General features: G+C 42.3%; 1 protein-coding gene across 1 annotated transcript in view; it reads left to right on the top strand.

The window, feature by feature from the left end:
- Positions 1-20,826, top strand: part of FBXL7 (F-box and leucine rich repeat protein 7) — a 329,189-nt gene that overhangs the window by 9,744 nt on the left and 298,619 nt on the right. The gene's annotated exons all lie outside the window — the stretch shown is intronic.

Genomic DNA, 20,826 nt, shown 5'->3' with positions numbered 1-20,826 from the left:
AATGCGGTTCCATCTTTTTATGGATGAAAATAGTTTAACTTGTGTATTGAGGAAAAATGAAATATGTACTTTTGGCATTGCCGAAGAAATTTCAGCTTCACTGCTTTATAGTACTGTTGACCTATTTTTAATCGTTATTATTGAGTAGACTGCTACCATATTTTTTATTTAAAATTATATTGTTTGATAATATTTGTTTCAGCTGATTGGAAATTGAAGTTGATTTTAGTGAATCAGTAATCTAGAAAACATTTTAAATATTTGATCTTTAATTAGTCATTCCTTTAGCTTTGTTCTGTCTCTGGATTAAAGGGTTAGGATTTTGAATCCTTTCGAATTAATATATTGACCTACTTTATCACATCTCTATTTTTCTCCTTTTGTTATACAAAATATAAAAGTTATGTATGTTTGATATGATCGGAAAGGTTTCTAGTAGATATTCAGTTTCTGGCTTTCCACATTACTAAAACCAGAAGTGAAATAATCAATTGGAGAAACAAAAGAAAAAAAAGATTGAGCTGGAGGGTGTATGGATGTGTACAGGTACGTGAGACTATATTTAAGTAACCTTTTGGTATAAATTAAGCAAAGTCCATTATTTCTCACAGCTATTTCTTTCTGTAAATGGAGAGAAATACTCATTCTATAAGGGGCTTAAGAAACACAAAATTAAAGCATGATTCATTTCTTTAATTTCTATCTGTTAGAGGAACAGCTTCAGACAAGGGGTTGGTCACCTTAAGAATCAAGCAAAAGAAGAAGCAAATAGCCCAACCATCTGAGATTTCTGAGATGGAACTTGGTGTAGAGGTGACTGCTTTATCAACAGAGGACTTGACTTGAAATGGTTCTATGACATGATTTTCCTCGAATCGTACGTTTTAGTTTGTTTATCTGAATGTATGTTCGGTCAGATGAGTGGGTCTAATACCTCATTGGTGGGGCTTTTACTCTGCATGACACCATGCCTTCTGTTGATATTTGTTTGGAAGTGCTAGAGTATTAATTCGAATATATAGGCAACATTCACATGCCCCCCCTTTTTTTAAAAAAATTTTAAAGATCAACAGCTGCATCGTTGGTTGGAAAGATTTACGTAGCCCCATTTGGACAATGAATATTGAACGTATTGCTATGAAAGTAAATTCCAAGGCATGACATTCCTGTCCTGAACAGCTTACTTTTCACATCTTGTTCTGCATCCACTTTGCTTATTTCATTATATTTTAATGATTTTCTCTATTTTCTATGTCTCTTGAAAGATCTCTCCTGTTGATTATGCTGCAAGGTAATTTGTTTTGAGAGACAGCCTTTCCTTGGGGAGTCCTTCTCCACTCCTAAAACCATGACAACGTGAACCGTGTAATAAAAAGTCAACTCTTTCCCCCTGGTTGTGCTTCGAATAGTCATTTCTCTGATACAGGCTAATAAGAACAGGAAAAGTATCATTTTTAAATGCTTTGGTTGGGGCTGCTTTACTTCCAATAAGGAAAATTGCCTCACAAGGGGGTACATGGGTAATAAAGATACAACTAACTGAATAATTGTATTTGGTCTAATGTCAAAACCCCCAAGCTGCTTGCCTGCAAATCCAATTTCATCTTGGGGGTCACTGTATGTTCACTGTTGTGTGCAGATTTGAATTCGCTCCTCCTGCTGATCATCTTCTCACACTTAACAAAGATGAATTGCAGATTCTCCTGGGGATTTTTGATATGCGTGCCCCCCCCCCCTTAGGGATATTTGTAAGCCCTGTGGTAAATAACAAAGGACTTTTTGGACATTGACTAAGAATAAAATATGGAATAGAATTATGGATATCTTTGTGGTGAAAATGACCTCAGATTACCTTACAAAGAAAGAGAAGCAAGAGCATAAGTAAATGAAACCGCTTTGCCAAGGTAATACAGATAGCAAGGCTTTAGGATACTCATGATGATTTTCTTAGTCTGGCTGTTTATTTTTAATCCATCTCTCTCTTCTTCACCATGCTTCTCGATTTTTCCTTACTGTCAGAAGACGTGGGGTGAATTGCTTGACTGTCCTCCTCCTTTGTCCCGTTAGCCCTCAAGGAATCACCTGCTCATACTCCCACCTGCATAGAGACTTGCACTGATGGATTACAGCCCAGCGTTTCACCAGATTACTCTTACACAAGGCCAGGGAGCAGCCCCCATCCGATGACTAGAGCTCAGGAGAGGATACAGTTTGGGCCCCCCCCTGAAGAACCATCTCCATCTTGAGTCCAGAACTCCCTCTGGAATTGGCCGAGTCCTGTGTTAACAGCTGTATCACAGACCAACTTCTGTCTTTGCCCAATCTGCCTCTCCCTTGCCTTTCATAGGTGTGGTCCTAAGGGGACTTCCCTATAAACTGCCTGTAACTTCACATCATCTCAGAGAGTGTTTACTGGGGAACCCAAAATAAGACAATGGAGAAGTTGGAATGGAGAGCCATTCTGCCAGTGGTCAAGGGCAGGATGCCACTGCGGGGAACATCATCTTCCTCAGTCTCAGCCACCCTTCAAAGGGAGTCTTCAGCCGAAAGTTAATAGACATGCACTGGTTTCCTGCTTGGGGTCATTGTTTATTCCTGTCATTGTATAGATTAGGAAATCAAGCCCAGTACAAAGGGGACTTGACCCACAGTGTTTAGCTAGATGGCAGAGCAGCAAAAACAATCTTATAGTTCCCAGCTTCTGCTGTGGGACTGTTCTTGAAGAGCCATCTTGGAATTTGTTCAGCGTTGTTCTGCTGCTGTAACTCAGAACTGACTGCAGGTGGGTCTAGAGACCATTTATCTGTCTGACCCATTTGTTCAGCTCGGGCACTGAGATCGGACGTCGCAGTAATTCCTACGTGGTCCTCTTGCTGCTTGTCGACTAGTCTTTGAAGGGTGATCTCTGAAGCTCCCCGTCGTTGGTAGTAGAATAGTGAAGAAGAGATAGTGAAGTAGAAACATATGGTCAGTTGTTATCGCCTAAAATCAGCATTTCGTGTTATTGGCTATTAAGAGAATTGGGGAAATTGGCAATGCTTGTTACACGATAAACCAGTGGCTAGTACCGAGTCGTTAGGTAGATGAAACATGCAGGGATATGTTGAAGGAGCCATAAGCAAAATGAAAAATGACTACGAATTAATATGTAGTCTCATGATCATCCTAAATAGTTTATTACTCATTTTATTATGCTCAAATAAGGTTCCACTGAGATTATCAAACTGTTGTAAGCCCACAGTCACTGTGGTCCTGAGAAATTTGGAAGTAATTGAAAAACAAATTATTATCACTACTACAGGATCCAGATTTTATATAGTTTCATTGGCATAATGAACTCTTTTAGGAAACGTTCTTCGACTCCCATTGTCTGTGAATTAAGTCAAAGTTTATTTTATTTGGGACTCCAAACCTGATGTAGCTGTCGCCAGTTCCCCCTCCAGCTTTCTGTCAGGCTCTTCCAGGTACACCCCATACCCTGGCCAAACCGGGAACCTGAGTGTTCCCCAAGTGTACCTTTTGTTTTCCTAGCTCTGTGTCTTTTTCCTTGCTGGATTTTCCCCCCTTTCCTTTAGAATATTCTTTCCATGTGTTTACCCATCAAATCTGGCTTATTTCAGTGCTAACTTTTTAAAATGACATTTTCTTAATTTCCCATATACTTCCATTTATAATGCTTAACCCCTTCCTTTGAGGAAATATGTCAGGTGTAACTGGTTTGCTCTTTCTTCCGTGTGGACCTTCATGGCAAATTACTTGTATGGAATTTTTCTGTCCTACTCTTTGTTTTACTACTTGGATCTCTCTCACCCGATAAGTATTCGTAGGTTTTTATGTAGCAGGAGCTGCTGTATGTTGGAGGGTCAAAAATACAAGAAATTGTTCTTGATTTCAGAGGTCTACAGTCTGCTGAATGGAATATAACAAAGTACTAGAGAAGCCGTGGGTAGCAAACTAGAGCCTGTGATGGGAGAGACCAACCTGGTCAAGGCGAGCTTTAGCTGCAGATGTTCTCAAGGGCTTCTTATCCGAGATGACCTTGGACTGAGTCTGGAAAGACGAGTAAGGGCTCGATGGTTGTGGCTGAGAAGGAGGCAGGCAAAACAACAGAAAGTCCGACAAGGAGGCAGGAATTAGTGGGTAAGCTGCAAGGAAGGAGAAGGTGATCGGAGTTGAGCCTCACACCTGAAGAGGTAGGCAGCTTCACATGGCCATGAAGGCAGGTGGATGGCAGGGGCCTGTCTTTGGCAGGGGCTGCCTTAGACAGATTTAGGGTGATCCCTAAAAAGGCACGTGGGGGACTCTTTCTATTCCTTGTGTTTACTTCCATGTGACAGGAGTGTCATTAATATTACTCCCATCTTGGAGTACGTCCCTCGTTGATAAATTTGGGAGAAATCAAGTCGACATCTCAGTTTCACTGTTTTCCTCTTGGATGAGAGCTGCCCCCTGGGGAAACTCTTCTGCCCACGCACAGACCAGCTCTCTGGTCTCATGCTGCCACCTCGGCTGCAGCCCTAAAACCGCAACTTCTGAACTAGAGTTCTTGGAAATAAAGGTGCCGTTTTTCTTTCAGTCTGCAGCACCTGTGACAAAATTGTTTCTCAAAGCTTGATGTGAACCTGGGTGGGAGAAAGGGGTACTACTCACTGAGCCCCTTTAAGAGCCTGCCTACCAGTAGCATGTGGTGGGAGCAGGGGGAGGGCATGGTTTTCACCGATGGAAACAAGGTTGAAGCATTTGGCCAAAGGGGGTGAGCGAGATGGAAGATTCTAGAAAGACTCTGCCTTCTGGTTTGGGAGGTTAGGGGCTCTATTAGCTCACACACCTAAACTTTCTGACTGAGCCAAGTTTCCATCGAGTCGGTTCCCAAGGCCAGGACGTTAATTTGGCCTCTCATCTCTCATCATCATCACTGCCCACGATCTGAGATAATTTTTTCAGGGACCGCTGCACTTGGGCATTTGTTCATCCACACTGTTCATTCTTTTGCCGATTTGTTTAGCCAGCGGATATTCATGAATCTCCTTCTATGTGTCAGCACCCTGCTTGGCCTGCCCAAGAGATACAGTGATGAACAAAATGCTAGCTCGTCCTCTAGGAATTCTGAGTCTGCTGAGGAAGCCACCACAGGGGTGGGCGGGGAGAGGGGCGAGGGGTACTGGTTAAGCAGCTTTGGAACCAAGCAGCCCGAGTTAAAATATGGGTCCTATTACTTGCAAGATGGACAGTCTCAATAGAGGTTCATTTTTAACTAAGTCAGTATTGACCTCAAATGCTACCTTCTTATGACTTCTAGATTCTCCTGATTTGGCCCTGTAAAGTGGTAAACTGGCTATGAATAAATTTTGCCAGAAGCTTAGAAAATAGTTTTTGGAATTCATTTTTAAAACACAAAATCCATGTCTATAGCGAGAAGAAGTCATACGAGCAGCCTAAGTTATGCTCTATTTCTCTTTCTTTTGGACAATCCCTTCTGATCTGCACTTGGAGGGAAGTTAGAATGCGGTTTGTTTTTTGTGACGTTTTCGTTTTTGAGTTCTGCTTGCATGAAAGATCTGAAAAAGAGCCCGAGCTGTGTTTTTATTATGGCAAATATGGACCTTCCTTGGAAGGAGAGAGATAAGGTGTTTGTGACGTTTGAAGACAGACCTTGTGTCATACATAGGGAGTAACACTCTGATTCATGGTGTTCAATGCCATTTCACACAACAGAGGATTTTTTTAATGGCTCTAAAATGGGTGGAGAAAATTCCTTTGTTTTAAGAGTCCCTGATTTAATGTAAAATACTATTCATACCCAGAAGTGGCGCGTGTGTCATTGTGTGATGTGTACGTATATGTGTCCTTTATTGTTCCTGTTTCAGTAGTCACAAGGTCCAATTGGATGCCATGTGCTGGATTTATTTGCCGTGATTTTAGTTTGTCCCCTGATGTACAACACTACAGAAATTGAAGGAGACAGCCAAATTAGATGGAAGGCGATATCCAAGTAGTGACAGGGTTTCCAAAAGGATAATATTTGCTCTGTGTGAAATTACCATTGTTCAAGAACAGAAAGGCTCCAGTTTTGCCCTATTAGTTTTTTTTTTTCCCTGTAACTGGAACTATGGATAGTAACCTTCTATAAAGAACTTAAGAAATACAATTAAAATTAAATATTATTAATTTCTTAAATACTATGGCATCTATCCTACAAGGGGATGTGATATATTCTCTTTTATGTCAGAGAGCCCTAAGTTTTAAAGCCGGGTGGGACTCTAGAGGTGACTTGGTCCTGCACCCTTTTTTGTGGGGAGCCGAGGTACCGAATGCTAGAAAGACTTGTGTCAAGTCCCACACTGTGTGCAGCAGCGAGCATAGTGGCCAGAGCACAGACCCGCATGCCAGACTTTTGGGGTTTCGAACTGGCTCTACCCATCGCTAGTTGTGTGACCTTGTGCAGGTGACTTAACCTCTCCGTGCCTCAATTTCTGCCTCTGGAAAATGGAGTCAACAACAGTTTTCCCACGAAGAGTCGTTGGGAGATGGGGCGACTTAGTGGATATGAAATTATAGTGGCCGCTGACAAACACTGTGCGTCAGTCTTACATAACCCGTATTTCATTAAATCTAATAGATCGATCAACACTGCTGCCTTCTTGATATCAGAATGTGCAGCTGGAAGTTTTCACAAAATTACAGGATGATTTGCCACAGCAGTTTTACGATAATATTGATGGTAATACGATGTCATTTGGGCAGTGACGGGGGCAGGATGGTGGAGTTTAGACTCAATTAAATAGGACGCTATTATTATTGTTGTTATTCGTACTCAGCTGACCTAAGACAGAGTTGGATTTAGAAGCTACATCTCCTAGTCCAGTCCTTAGTCCATTATTCTACTTCGTATGTCCGGGTAGTGTTTATAAATGACAGTTTTAGACACTTTCTCTTTGGGAAATAAAAATTTTAGCTGTTTATTCCGAGCACACAGAGTCTGCTCCTCTGCGGAGGTTATCATTCGACTTAAAACTATTGTGACACTCGAGTTTTATAGTTCCAGGTCCTAAAAGATAGCTAAGCGCAATGTGCCTTGTTGGGAAAAGGAACGTAAAGAAATGTCCAAATTCCTGTGAAAGAATGTGTCTCCTTGCTCTGCCAGTGCTCGCAGGCTGGAGGATGATAGAGTTGCATAAATTCTCTTCCATTTGTTATTGCTTTATTTAAAAAAAATCTAAATTAAATTTATTGGGGTACCATTGGCTAATAAAATTATATAGGTTTCAAGGGTACAGTTCAGTAATATGCCATACATATATATTGCATTCACCACCAAAGTTGGATTGGTTAAATATTTCAGCAATGATGAATTTCTTGGTACCGAGCAAAGATTCAGATTTTTTCTGAAGCTTTTAATGATAAATAAAAATTACTGTTTTCGTTGTTGTTAAAATTCATCCAACAATGGAGGCTGGAGTGTCCACTTGTTATGATTACTAATAAACTCACTCTGGGGCCAAACCATGTAAATTGTATATGTGTCTATGTAAATGTCCCTCGGGAGTGCTGAAATGAGGGCTTTTGTGAATATATTTAAAGCTTTGGGCCAGACTTCTCTGTCTCATTTGCTCCTTCATTCCTCTTTTATTGTTCGTCCTGCTCTAGTAGATCAGGGCTCCTCCACCCTCCCCCAGGCCCCTCCCTCTTCCCCATCCGTGGTCCCCTCTTCTCTCTGGCCGTTCCCCCCTTCCGTCCCCTTCTCGCCCTAGCACCCAGCCTTCATTTCTGTCTCTCTCCAAACTTTGTATTTGACTGTTGTCTCCGGGCAGACTGCCCAGTTTGCTTTATTTGTTTCTCATAATTGTATTCAGAGCCTCAGTTACATGTTTCAGATGGATGTTTCAAATGGCATTAGTCTCCTTTATGGTACAAGTGTTTTTCCTGGAGTTTTGTAGGGCTTTTAAATATAAATGCAAACTGGACCTCTCCAATGTGGAGTTTTACAAAATAAATACCCGAATGGATCAGAAAGTATTCCAGATACCTCTACATTAAGTTTTACTGTCCCAGGTCTCTGTGGGATGGAATAAAGAGAGTGACTTATTGCTTAGCCTGATTGCTGCTAACTGCTTTGCATTTATCTACTCAACAAAAATAATCTGCCGAGTTTAGTGTTATGGACGATAAATGCATTGATGATAGAGCAGAGGAATCCCAGGTGTCCTTCATGTTGAAATATAAGCTCATGTCAGCTTTAAAATGACAGTACCACCCTAAACGGTCATACTTTAGGCTTAGCTCAAAGTCTGTTTATATTTTGAGGAATCCTGGGTTGAAGCCTTCTGTAGCATTCTAACAAAAACTCCAAGCTTTAAAGTATGGGTCTTTCTATGGTGATAATGGGTCTTCCTAATGGGTCTTCCTAATCGTTGTGTATTCACAATTTTAGATGTTCCAGATAATTGCATTGTTCAACTGTTGTGGTGTCATCAAATTTAAGACCCCCAGAGCCAATTGAGATTAATTTGAGCCTTTATTAACCCCCACAAGAGAATCAGCCCTGAGCCTCTAGAAGGAAAAGCTTAAAAAGCCCCAGAACCCCCTCTAGCAAGCAAGCAGGTTTACAGAAGCAGAGGCTGGCCATTAACATATCTTTACACAGGATAACTACACCCTTAACATTAGCATATCTTTGCACAGAATATCTCCTAGAACTACACCCTGTTTAACGTTAAACAATGGAAGCAGAAGTTGGCCATTTGAAAATTTTCCACCCTTAACACAATAATGTGTCAACTCTCCACTTGTGGCTTTCAAAACTTAAACCACAATTAAATCAAGTTAAAAATTCAGTACTCCAGGCACACAAGCCACATTTCAAGGGCTCAGACTCCCCACGTGGCTGCCACGCTGGTCAGTGTGGAGGTACAGTCATTAAGAAGGTCCCCTTGGACCATATCATTTCTGAGGATTTAAGTTAGGGTACGTGGCGTGAACTGGTAGATTTCATGGAGTGAGTTAGTTAGGCTACAAATAAACTGCTTTCTCAAGAGACTACAAAAAGAGAGTAAATGTGAATTTTTTTTTTTTTTTTAAGTTACATGTAATATCCAGGAGGTGAGTCTAGTGCATGGCGCTCGTCTCCCTAAGTCGTACCGGGATGCGGGCCCTTCCAGCGTCCCCACCCGCCATTCCCACGCCTGCACGACGTCTGTGTCCCAGTTTATAAAGAGGGCAAGGGGCACTCTGGGAAGTGGCTTTCTTACCGGTTGAAAATGACGAAGACGTCGATGACATCATTTCACACCTGGTCACCCTAAATGGAGCCCGTGTGCGCACGTCACTGCGTGTGAGGCTAGGAAATGCGGCGATGAGTTTGGTATCCTGTGAGCAGCTTAGAACAGCGGTCCCCAGCCTTTTTGGCACCAGGGACCGGTGCTCCTATGAGACTCTAATGCCTGATGATCTGAGGTGGAGCTGAGGCGGTGATGCTGGTGCTGGGGAGCGGCTGCAGATACAGATGGAGCCCACCCGCCTGCCGCTCACCTGCTGTTGGCAGCCTGCTTCCTAACAGGCCATGGACTGGTCCTGGTCTGCAGCCTGGGGGTTGCGGACCCCCGGCTTAGAGTATTACTGTGGCACAGTTGGCAGTTTTTACCATATGAGCTGATGTTCTGTATACAGGCGTGACATTTAAAGCAACAGATTTGGGCAGTAGGACAGGTATGTGGTTTAATTTCGATGGCGCTTGGCTCTCAGCCTTCATTGCGGTGTTATCTGAGCAAATATGGACATACAATTCCAGTCAAGTAGAAGGTTTTCTACACCTGCTTTTGTTCTTCCATCGCTAGGTAACCTGAGCGTGTGGAGGGGCTCGGATTTGATTCTCAGGTGGTGCCATGAGTCCCTGAGTGCCTTCAGGGTAAAGTGTACTTGGGGACTGAAAACACTACTCTAAGTAAAAGGCTTGATTAAAGCAGAGAAATATATATACTTTACAGGAATAAATTTTATGGTCTATGAGTGAGAGTAAGTGACACTTTCTTCTTGGGAGATGGAAGGGTTTCTATAATGAACCGATAAACCTAGAGAAAAACCTAAGGTGTTCCTTTCATATTAATGGAATTATATTTTACTTTTCTCCTTCTCTTTAGACTCGCTGTGTGTGGTTTCTCAGCGAGCTGACCCCTCCCGCCTTTCACCCAGACCTGGTAGGATTATGAAGTGTCAGACCGTAGAGCTGGAGTTATCATCTGTTGCTTGCAGCTCAGAACAATCATTTATGCAACTGCATCTCTTGCTGTGGGTCAGGAATTGCCTTCTTTTTCTGACTGTTGCCAACGTGCTGTATTTTATCTCTTCTCAGATGGTACGTTAGACTCTATTTTATCCATTCGTCATAGGAGATTATGATATAGGTAGTTCACCTACATTAATCTTTCTGCTGCTATTAACATTGGGACTTATGTCCCGTCCTATGTGGAAGGGACAAGGAGTGGCCAGGGACAAGATACCTGAAGGAGATGATTGGCGGGCCCATGGCGATGGCTGTCCCCAGCTCCCAGAGCCTGCAACGCGCATCATCTGCTCCACTAGCCTCAGCATCCCTGGAGGGTCAGGGATGTCTGTGCTGGTCCAGCTCTCCAGAGAAACTTCTCCCTGTACGTCTGTCACCGTCTCGTCTGAAATCCGGCTCTGCCACTTCTGAACTGTGTGAGCTTGAGCTAGAGAAATAACTTCCCAGTGTCTCAGTTTCCCCATCTTCGAAGCAAGAATAGTACCTCACTCATAGGGCAAACATGAGATGTTTTTTACATCTTCTTTTTTAATAATAATAAAAAAATTTTTTTTCAATTATAGTCGACATAAATAAAATATGTTAGTTTCAGGTGCCCGACATAGTGATTAGACGTTCGTATACCCTGTGAAGTGGGCACCCCTGTAAATCTAGGGCCCACCTGGCACCATCCACAGTGACGATATTTTCGACTAAACTTCCAGCCCCGTGACTATTTTTATAACTGGCGATTTGTGCTCCTTCATCCCTTTCACCTTTTTCACACGCGTTAGAAATTTCTAAAGTGGTTAAACGTTCCTGGCGCATTACAAGCACTCTGTAAGCGGGGCTTACTCTCTCTGTTTATTCAATTTAGGTACATCTTTAAGTGGAGGAAAGGTCTCTGTTAGAGAAGACTTGACAAGACACCTGTCTTCAATCCTTTTTTATTTTCTGTATTGTTACTAATGAATGAGTCTGACCTCATCCATTCCAAAAGTTCAAACAAGGCTCTTTTTTCTTTCTTTTTTTTTTTTTTTTTATCATGGTATTTCAGAATGAGACTCTGCTTTCTCTGGAATGTGCCAGCCGTATCCTTTCACTTTGCAGGTGAGGTCTGGAGAAGAACAGTTGCCTCTGCACAGGTACAGAGTTAAGTCGTCAGGTTGTACTTAGCTCTTTTCTCTTGCTTTCCAGTAGGGTGCTTTTCCTGCTATACTTCTGCATTGCCGTGTGTGTGTGTGTGTGTGTGTGTGTGTGTGTGTACATCCATACATATACACACATACACACACATCTGTAGTCAGAGGCTCTATTATATGAGAGGGTAAAGGGGACATAAATCATGATTTGCATAGATACAGGCAGAGCCCACAGAATGTGATAAGAAGAGACTTTGGAACAGTTGGAGTTTTGCTGACCTGGATCCTACGTGAAGAATTCTAGCCCATTAGCATCTCTCTGACTCACCTCTGGAAATAAGCAGCCTCCTGCCTGCAAAGTATTGCGCGATCTTATTTGAAATATTATAAAAGCGTTAGAACATCTGCCTCCCGCTGTTTAGGAGTCGGGATGCTGGGGTTCGGGGTTTTGTTGACAGACACACACACACACACACACACACACACACACACACACACACACACAGTGATCAGTTAGTAGTGTGAAGTCAGCCACCCAAAAGTCAAAGACCGTTCTGTGTGCTTGTTGGGAAGGAAGAGGAAGTGATAAAAGAAGCCGGGGAATGAAAGAGGAATGAATGAGGTCATGCGGTGGGCGGGGTGAAGGAGGGGAAGCTGGATTTCCAGCGAATGTGGAAGGTCAAAGGGCTTTATGTAGGGCCACTGGAGAGTGAGTTCCATGTAGGGAGTGGCAGGCAGGGCGGTGGGCTGGAGCAGGGGTCCTGGCCCAGGCGGACACGAGAAAATTCAACACAGATTACCCAGTTTACCTAGCGAAAACTCCCCTGAGGCTTCTATGTTATGTTAGCTCGTTGGCTTCTACCTTTTGTCTGGAGAGAAAAATCAGATAGATGCCTGTTTGTGGGAATGAAAATTCCAAAGGCATCTTTTGGTCGCCCTTAAAGGTTTGGTGGGCATCCAATGCTGGGAGGAATGATCAAGAAGCCATTTAATCAGTGTAAAATGATGAGTATCTCATGTCGGAATCTCAAAACAGTTAGAGCCTTTATTCAAAACAGACCTGGAATAGGGGGAGAGGTTCCACTGGAGGGAAGCCTTTTTAAAAAGCAACAACAACAACAACAGTACATCCACAAATAGAGGAGGAACATTCCTGCATAAAATCCAATTCCAACTAAATGAAGAGTGCATGAGCATGTCATCGCCAGGAATGGGAAGCCTCATAAACAAATCTAGACTGAGAGAGTTAAAGGGCATAAAAATGTATACTCCGCTTGGCCTGTCCTGGTGCCCGTGAAGCTCTTCTATGCCAGGGAAGGCGTACAGCCCTCCTAGAAAGTACTCGAAGCTGTCGTAAACTTCCCGGAGTGCATACAGCACCTGGACTCTCAGTGCCACTCCTGGGCTTATTTCAGAAGGAATCTTTCTAGTCTCAAGGTTGGGTGGGGCTGCGCTAAATCTTGCTGACTTGTCACAGTGCTGGATTGTTGGATCTTTATATGTGTTGATTTGATTTTTGAGTTTAGGTGCACTTAAAAAAAAATACAATTGTGCGTTTCTCCATTTTCTGTTTTTGTTTTGTTTTAAACATTTTGCCTTTAAACTGCCTTGAGCTTAAAGTAACTCAAAAATTAGATGAGATTCTTGGAAAATAAGCTTTCATCAGTGGTGGAAGCTATAACAAGACTATTAGGTCTATAGGTTGTCGCACCTTTAATCATTTTGGTCCAGTATCACAATGCCTAAGTTTAATTCACAACAGCCGAAAGGCTTACCTAAGGAAGAAAATGAAGTGTTCAAGGTGGTTATTTTTTTCTTGTTATCATCAATTAAAAAAATCATAAATTATTTGGCTCTATTAGTCATGCAGTACTAGAAATTACCTTCTCAGTTATTTTGTCATGATGAGTTTTTAATTCAGTTCATCAGAAAATCTAACATGGTTTCAAATGTTAGTGGCTTATCTACTGCTAACTCTCAAGTATGTGTAGACAGAATTTCTTTTACCTCGATGTTCTAACTTTCATTATGAAACATTTAACAGAGATAGGTAAGCAGATATAGGTAAGCAAAGAGTGTAAAATAATAGTCAGCATAATCTCACTACGTGCAGATAATTAGCTAACATTTTAGTCCATCTCCATACAGTGTAAGGTTCATAAATTTTATTCATAGAGATGTTTAGGATATTTTAAAACAGAACATCATAAAATCGCTGAGTTGCAGGGGCCGTGCATGGTCTGGTACCGCCTCTTACCCCAGAAGGAATGTCTTCCATGCCACCGTAACTGATGTGTAACACATCCAGTATCTGGCTCTCAAGTTTCTCTTGTTTCAAGATGCTTAGTAGGTCAGCACAAAAACTATCGCTTTTGCAGGTTTTACTTTTTGATCCTCAGAAGCAACCTTCTTCTGGGCGCTTCCTCTGGGTAAACGTTTCCTAGAGTTTGGTCAAGGAGAGGACCTTTCACTTGGAAGCATCAGGACACATGGCGGACATTGAACAGGAAAATTCTTGGGGACCTTCCCTGATATGCTATGATAACGTCAGAGGAAAGCCACTGTGTGGTTGATTTATTTTTAGTTCATCTACTCAGGACACAGTTTCCATTAGCTTTCGCCTCCAGAATATCTTTAGGGCCCCGTTTGGGAGAATCTAGCAGGACACTTATGACCTGGCTCATTGTCCCCACCGTGCAGATTTAGGCTCACATCCCTACCGGAAAGGACTGAAGTCCGGCGGCTAAGTGTTTCAGTCCCGCTTCGTTTACCTTTTCAAAGGCAAGGTTGCAACATGTTCCTTTTCTGCTGTTTTCCATTAACCTCCTTCTTCATAATCAGTTTCCTTTTTTTTATTTGCATCAATATGTGAATTACGCCTTTCATAGATGGTGTTATAGACTCTCATGGTTGCCTGCAATACCTATATCCCCTGTCATCTTGCTAATGGAAACCCAAATGGGGGGGGGTGGTAGTATGCCAGATAAAATAGTTTCCCCAGACTCCTTCATGGCTAGGGGTGGCTTCATGGCTGCCACAGCCAAGGAAATGGATATTGGATATGTCTGGGGGGTGCGGGGAAAGCTGAGCTGAAATTGCAATGTCTGGAGCTGTAGCAGCTCTCTTGTAGCATTGAGGTAATACACTTGAGGACAAGGTCCAACATACTAGGGAAGATGGAACAGAATGATACAAACAAATTTGTTCCCTGGTTGCAACATTGAGTAGTTGAATTCATGCCAACACTTCTTTACCTTCATTTGTATTAAATGAGAAAAATAAACTCTTACTAGTTTAAGCCGTTTTTAGTGAGGGTTTTCCTTACATTCTAATAATGATGGTTTACCAAACTATCAGTCGTCCTGGTTACCCTTCTCTATATAAACTCCACATTGCCGTTGTCCCTCTTAGAAGATAGAAGTAGAATAGGACACTGTTATATCATCACCTCCTATTGTCCGGTAAGTAATGAGACTTAATAAATACTTGTTGAATTAATTGCTAAATAAAACTCACATGTCCATTAATGGATCCTAAGAGTGTATTCTTTGCATTTTTTAAAAAATTAGACACCTTTTTATGTTATTTTGGAGTTTTGGTCAACCAAAGCTTACAGATTTCTCAGATAAGCAAATCGTGTCAGAGGTCCCCAAGACCACCCTCAGGCTTGATGATTCACAGTAGTCAGAAAATCTGTTATACTCATGATTCATTACAACAAAAGGATACAGATTAAAATTAGCCAAAAAAAAAAAAAAAAAAGACATGGAAAAGTACAGGAGAAACAAGGGACAAGTTTCCCGGTGTCCTATCTCAGTGGCGTCACATGGGAGTGGTCTCTTAGCAATGGTGTGTGACAACATGTACAAAGTGTTGACAGCTGAGGAAGTTGACTCTGGCCCTTCTTGGTTCCAACTAGAAAAACTCACTTGAGTTTTTACTGGAGGGTCAGTCACCCAGCATGCAGCACTCACATGGATGATCTCGGCTACTCAGATCCCAGCTCCCCCCCCCCCTCCCCCCCCCCCCCCCCCCCCCGGAGCAAAACCATCATTCACCATAAATCCTTTTGTTAAAATAAAGTTACGTGGTCACACTAATCCAGCATGGCTTAAAGTCTCAGGCATAGAATGATACTCTTATCAGGCAGAATATTCTGAGGGGTCAGAGGGCATCTCTTAGGAGCCAAACCAGGAGGCAGACACAGGTATGCTGAAGATGTGTGAAACTTATATATGTAAGAAAAGAAGCAAAAACAAGTACATGAAAATACCAAGATCTGCTCTGAGTTGTGAGACTTATGCTTTATTCTTTCCTAACCATACTTTGAATAATTTTCCAAGATTTCTCCTTAGAATAAAGGACTATTATAATGATACAGATTATTAAATGTAATTTAGAGTGATACGGAGACTTTCCATGGACATGAAATACAACTCTAAAAATGTAATTTCAGGGTCTGTTGATAGAACCATGCTGGACAGCAAACAGAACTCTCAGGAATGTCCTGGCGGGTTGGGATGCTTCCATGGGCCTGGCTCTGGGGTGGAGACGGGTTGACTGGGGTCACAAGAGAGCTTGTGGCAGACACAGCTGGTCACGTGTCAGTAAATCCTATTTACTCTGAGTGTTTTGTTATAATGCAATTTTTATTTCAGCTTTTAAAAAGTTGTGCTCAAGATTTTACCTCGTCTAACCCAATTTTCTTTAATTGCTAACATATTCAACTCGGTCATCTCTTATTGAAGCCTACTGTTTACCTAGCATGGAATTAGCCTCTGTCTTCTGCCATTTTCCTTCCCCTGGCCTTTCCCTCCTTTTCTGAGGCTTGAACTACATCAACTTAATTTATATGCTCATCTTCTTGCCCCTCTTCTACGATATAGTGTTATGCTCAAGGAAACCCTTTATTGATATTATTGGCTTAGGGTAAAGAGTGTGTGATTACTGATGTATTATTACCTCTCTAAACCTTGGTGTCTTCAACTATAAAATGGAGGTGATTTTCATAAGAATTGTATAGGCTTCTGTGACAATGAAATGTTTTGCGTAAAACGTTAACATATTTTTTGATACATAGCGAGCGTTAGTCAGATAAAAGTTATTCCTGGTGTCATTAAAACTAAACCACACGTACCTGAATACACTTGGTGAGTCAGTCTGCCCAGTACTGTGCGGTCGGATATGTCATCCTGTAGTAGTGTCTCTTTCCTGTGGACACTAGGAATGAAGAGCTTTGGTTTCCTGACAATTCTCAGCGTAATAATAGAGTTCCTCATTTTAATATTAAGTAATATTGCCCTCCACTGTTTAAAAAATGCTTTGAAGTGATAACACTTCTAAAAGAATCTGGCTCAGATTCTGATGTAGTTGAAGGGAAGAAGCTGTGACGGAATGCTTCAACAGCCTTTACTTCTGTGGATCTGACACTCGGATAAAGGCCACATTTCTAAGGTAGTTCCTTGAGGATGTATTCTGATGGGCAGATTATTGGTTGTATCAGTCAGATATTTCCTTGGCTAAGTTAAAAGCTAAAGGATATAATTAAGGCAGAATAAAAATCATTCTTTAAAAAAACCTTGCCATCCTTTAAAAAGACCGAAACTGCTTTGGCTTTAGAAATAAAATTTCAGTGACCAATGTCCTCTCTCATGGGCTCCAATTTCATCATCCTCCTCCAGCACCTGCTCATCCTTTGTCTGTACCTTCTAGATCTCCATCCAGAGAGCAAAGAGGTTTGGCTCCCTTGCCTTTAGATGGAGAATTTCAGAGTTAAACTTTCTTTAGATTGATGTTGTGGGTCAGGTGCAATCAGAGCAGTGTTCATAGAGGCGATGGGATTCAAGAACCACCGAGTGCAGACGTGGTCGATGAACCTTTGCAGATTGAGTGGGTCCGAGAATAAAGAAGAGTCAAAGAGCCTCCCACTTTTCAGACAGGTGAATAATTGAATAGGGGTGACATTCATGGAGAGGAAATGCAGCAAAGGGGGCACACTTGGGGGCAAAATAGAATGTTCCAGTTTCGTTAAGTCTGAGGCGAGTGTGAGATGCACAAATGGGATGTCCGGTGGTCATTCAGGTCTGAAACTTGGGCAGAAATCTGGGTGAGAGAGATTTGGAGCATCATCCTATAGTTGAAATCACTAGAGAATGTGATGTTGGCCAAGGAGAGCATTTCTTAGAGAATCCATTGTACGTCTGATGTAAGCCATACTCTCGTCTTAACGTTCAGCATACTGTGGTTGCTCTCTAAACATTTGGTGAAAATGATGAAAAACCGATTAGCTCATGAGGAAAAATTGTTTTCTTATTTCAGCTCCAGAGGAATAACTAAACATTTTTGTGGTAGGATAAAGAGGGTATGGCGTGTGGTTATGAGTGATATTAAGCATCGTTTACATGTAGGAAGCTGAAGGAATTTATGAATGAATTTCAGAGATCCCATAGAGTCTTGAAAATGTATACAGAAATGGGTAAAAGAGCCATAATTTTTTATCAGATTCTTAAAGAATCAAGAAAAGAAATAGTTGAAAATAGTTGAATAAATGCTTGTTATTTTGGAGGCGAAGGAAGGGAGCCAAAGTCGCATCAGAATAACTCAGAAGGCCAGAAAAGTCACTTAAACAGTGTGGGCTGCTAGTTCCCCCAGGCTCTGCTTACCCCCTGTGCCAGTTTGTATAAGACCAGAGGAATCTGGGGTCAGGAGTTTCATAGTGTGGGCTGGCAGAACCAAAGGTCAAAATGTGATTAATTCTAGATGTGGATAATCTTGGAAGGAAGGACGGGGTGGAGAAAGAATTGGGGGTTATTTCCAAAACCTGACTACTTCTTTAGCCAGAATATTCACTCTTTTGTTTACTACAGATAATGAGACATGGAAGGTACTTTTGAGACTATCGAACCGAACATTCCTAGTTACTTTCTGGAGGAAAAGCATTTTTTTTCCTTTTATCTAGTTTTCCTCTCAGATGGACTCTATTTTTAGAGCAGTTTGAGGTTCATGACAAAATCGAGAGGAAGGCGCAGAGACGTGCCATATACTTCCTGCCCCGCACACTCACTGCCGCCGTCATTATCAGGGTCCCCTGCCAGAGTGGGACAGTTGGTATAGCTGATGAACCTACATTGACACATCCTCATCACCCAAAGTCCAGGGTTTACATTACGGTTCATTCACTCTCGGCGTTGTACATTCTATGGGTTTTGACAACTGTGTAATTTTTGACATGTATCCACAATTATAGTATCCTACAGAATAATTTCATTGCCCTAAAAAATCCTCTGTGCTCTGCATAGCCATTCCTCCCGTCCCGCTAACCCCTGGCAACTGTTGATCTTTCTACTGTCTTCACAGCGATGCCTTTTCCAGAACGTCGTAGAGTTGGAAACATACAGTGTGCAGCCTTTTCAGACTGGCTTCTTTCGCTGAGTAACAGGCGTTTGTTTCCTCCACGCCTTTTCATGGATTGCTAGCTCCTCGCTTCTTAGCGCTGAATCATATTCCGTTGTCTAGACGCACCACAGTTTCTTGATCCATTCACCTGCTCAGGGACATCTTGGCTGCTTCCGAGTTTTGGCAATGATGAATAAAGCTGCTACAAACGTTCGCCGGCAGGTTTTTGTGTGGACATACGTTTCTAGCTCATTTGAGTAAATACCAAGGAGTGTGATTGCTGGCTCATTTCGTAAAAGCAAGCTTAGTTTTGTGAGAAACTGCCAAACTGTCTTCCAAAGTGGCTGCTCCATCATTTTGCATTCCCGCCAGGAACGAGCGAGAGTCTCTGTTGTTCCACATCCCCGCCAGCATTTGGGGTGTTCAGTGCTCTGGATTTCAGCCACTGGAGTACGTGTGTAGTGATATCTTATTCTTCGTTTAATCTGCATATCCCTAATGACCTGTGATGTGGACCATCTTTTTAGAGCTGTCTTTTCCATCTGTATGTCTTCTTTGGAGAGCAGCACTTTAAACAAGATGTTAGATACAAGTTCTGACTGAGGCAAGAAAGCACTGTGGATAGGACACACCAGAGACTCCAGGCCAAATACAAATTTTGAAATTTCAAGAAACAGCTTTATAACCGGTGCACAGAAGGTACAAAGGGTTGGGTTATTGAAGATTCTTAAGAGATGAAAGTGAATATCTTTAGAGAGAGCAATTGGTGTTATGCGAGACAGGAGGGGGCCTTGCCTGCCCTCTCAGGCCACTGAGAATGCTTCAGCTGGACGACTTGCAGTGTCCCCTGAAGTGGGAGGAGTGACAGAGGTATGGGGTTTTCCTCCTACCTGGAAAATCTTCCTGGCTAGCTACTTCAGAGTGCAGAGCAAAGCGGGTTATGGGGAGAGGGTGCCTGAATACTTTGCAAGGTCAAGAGCCCTCCGCGAGTGAGAGCTAAGGGCCAGATGCTTTCAGGCATGTCAAAATAGGTTCTCCTGGGGTTGACCAGCTCTCAGCAGAGGGAAGCTGGAGTTATCATTGGACCTTGAGTTTAGAAAGAGTAAGTGGCCAGCTAGAGAAAAGTGCCTGTTTCATGACAAGAGAATGGCCGCGAGAGATCCAGAGCTGTGGAGAGAAGCGGGTAACCTGTAGAGTCCAGAAAAATGCATTAAATCATAGCCAGATCCGCGTTCTGTTGGTGCCAGTTAAGATCTCTTCTGCTGATCTCATTTATCCTCCCCATGGGACTCAGTTCCCTGAGTTTTTACCCAGGAGCAGGGGAAGAAATTTGCCCGTATTGAATAGATTACCTAAAGGGGTCATGGAGGACCGAAACAAGCACCTTTTTTATTCATCATGTCAGTGATACATTGAAAGGTTGTACCTGTCTCCAGGAAAATAGTCTTGATCTCATTTAATTCTGAGAACATGATTTTCTTTTAGAAGCAAGTCACTGGTACTCCAGTATTCCTTATCTGCTAATAGCGAGTAGAAATAGCCCAAGTTGTGCTTTTTAATAGGTTTGTTGTTATTAGAAAATTCAAGTGAAGGCTAATAGCTTGAGGGGGTAAACTGAGGATGTTAGTAACCTTCTCCCGTGTCTTAGAAATGTAATTGCATCGACTCAGTTGGAGGAGGTAGAATAATCGGTTTTTGGTAAATCACGGGACAGAAATCGACAAATTCAAGTTGACGTTGAAAGTCAAGTTTACAAGAAATTATTGGCATTCATGAGTTCAGAATATTAATGGCAAATGTGCTTAGGGAACCTGATAGTCTCTCTTCCATGCATCCTGGCAGAGCCTACTTCTAAAATCTATTTAAATGCATCGACTCTGATTGTGAAAGGCCCCACACAGGCCGGTGTGCGCTTAGAGGGCCTGGCGGGGAACAGCGGGTCAGTGGCATTGTGTTGGTGAGATTCCAGCTCCAATGCGGGGGAAATCAGTTTGTTTGCTTACTTGTGGCTTTTACACAAACTCAGAAAGC

Source organism: Rousettus aegyptiacus, unplaced genomic scaffold (genome assembly GCF_014176215.1).
Source record: "Rousettus aegyptiacus isolate mRouAeg1 unplaced genomic scaffold, mRouAeg1.p scaffold_m13_p_8, whole genome shotgun sequence".
Classification (NCBI taxonomy): domain Eukaryota; kingdom Metazoa; phylum Chordata; class Mammalia; order Chiroptera; family Pteropodidae; genus Rousettus; species Rousettus aegyptiacus.
This window is presented reverse-complemented; position numbering and strand designations above follow the sequence as displayed.